A 1,393-nucleotide genomic window follows, 5' to 3' on the forward strand; every position below is an offset into this window, starting at 1 on the left:
AGTAGGCTAATTAGCAAAAACCCACTCGCCACCACCAGACATCCTTTTCTCTGGGGAGACATACTCGGTTTTTTGAGGCTAGAGGCGGAATTTTGCCCTGATTTTTTGCACACGTGCTCTTAAAAATGGGAGAAGGTGGTCCACGAAGTTTCACGATTTTTCTCCAAGCCGATAATTTATCGTGATTTTTCTAAGCGGCGAGCATTACATAATTCCCGAAAATTAGAAAATGAGTGTGTACCATGTTTTTTGAGCTGTTCTTTTGCAGGAATGCTTGGAATATTATTCCTAAACATTTCCCAAAGTTACGCCCACGTAACATCGAGGCATCTACCTCAAACGATTTTCCACCAAAGTGCGGCACACGCCGTGGTGCCATGACGGGCAACATCGCCTAGGAGTTGAATTCCGACTTGAGACTTTGCAGGCAACCATGGCAAAACAATTCCGGGTTCCCCTCCAAATATGGAGGCATTTCATGAAGGGGTCGGCGTCTTGTGATGCACTCACCGAATAAGGGACTATGTGTCCATCGTGGATTTTCGTTGCACCAATTCGACCAACCGCACACACGAGTTGCTAACCCTCGTTGGGTGTACGAACTAGACCTCAAAAGGATGGAGGCCCCGCAACACTTGAAGCCTCGGCACGTCCGACCGATGCCCGCAACTACCCAACTCGGCACCGTGTGACGAAGCCGGCACCTCGACAAGAGGGACTCACGCATCAAGAAATCCGAGTTGGTCCGCGAGGAACTGTCGAAGCCCTTGATGCATCCCCGACAAGTCCTACGTGCCCGGACGACACCAAGCCAAAGCACCAGCCTGCACCCGGCCGCGTGCGACCGGGATTCGGCATGGAAGACGGCTCGGTCGAATTGCCCACAACGCCATGGAAAAACGCACCAGCATGCCTGGGACAGCTTGCTGGGGCGCTGGGGGGGAGCCCCATGGCATGCCATCCTGACCCACCAAGGTGCGTGGGCAGGCAGGCAGCTTCCCCCCTTTAGTAGGCTAATGTGCAAAAACCCACTCTGCACCACCGGACATCCTTTTCTCTGGGGAGACATACTGGGTTTTTTTAGGCTAGAGGTCGAATTTTGCCCTGATTTTTTGCACACGTGCTCTTAAAAATGGGAGAAGGTGGTCCACGAAGTTTCACGATTTTTCTCCAAGCCGATAATTTATCGTGATTTTTCTAAGCGGCGAGCATTACATAATTCCCGAAAATTAGAAAATGAGTGTGTACCATGTTTTTTGAGCTGTTCTTTTGCAGGAATGCTTGGAATATCATTCCTAAACATTTCCCAAAGTTACGCCCACGTAACATCGAGGCATCTCCCTCAAACGATTTTCCACCAAAGTGCGGCACACGCCCTGGTGCCATGACGGGC

The sequence above is a fragment of the Lupinus angustifolius genome, unplaced genomic scaffold (assembly GCF_001865875.1).
Source record: "Lupinus angustifolius cultivar Tanjil unplaced genomic scaffold, LupAngTanjil_v1.0 Scaffold_6_108, whole genome shotgun sequence".
Classification (NCBI taxonomy): Eukaryota; Viridiplantae; Streptophyta; class Magnoliopsida; order Fabales; family Fabaceae; genus Lupinus; species Lupinus angustifolius.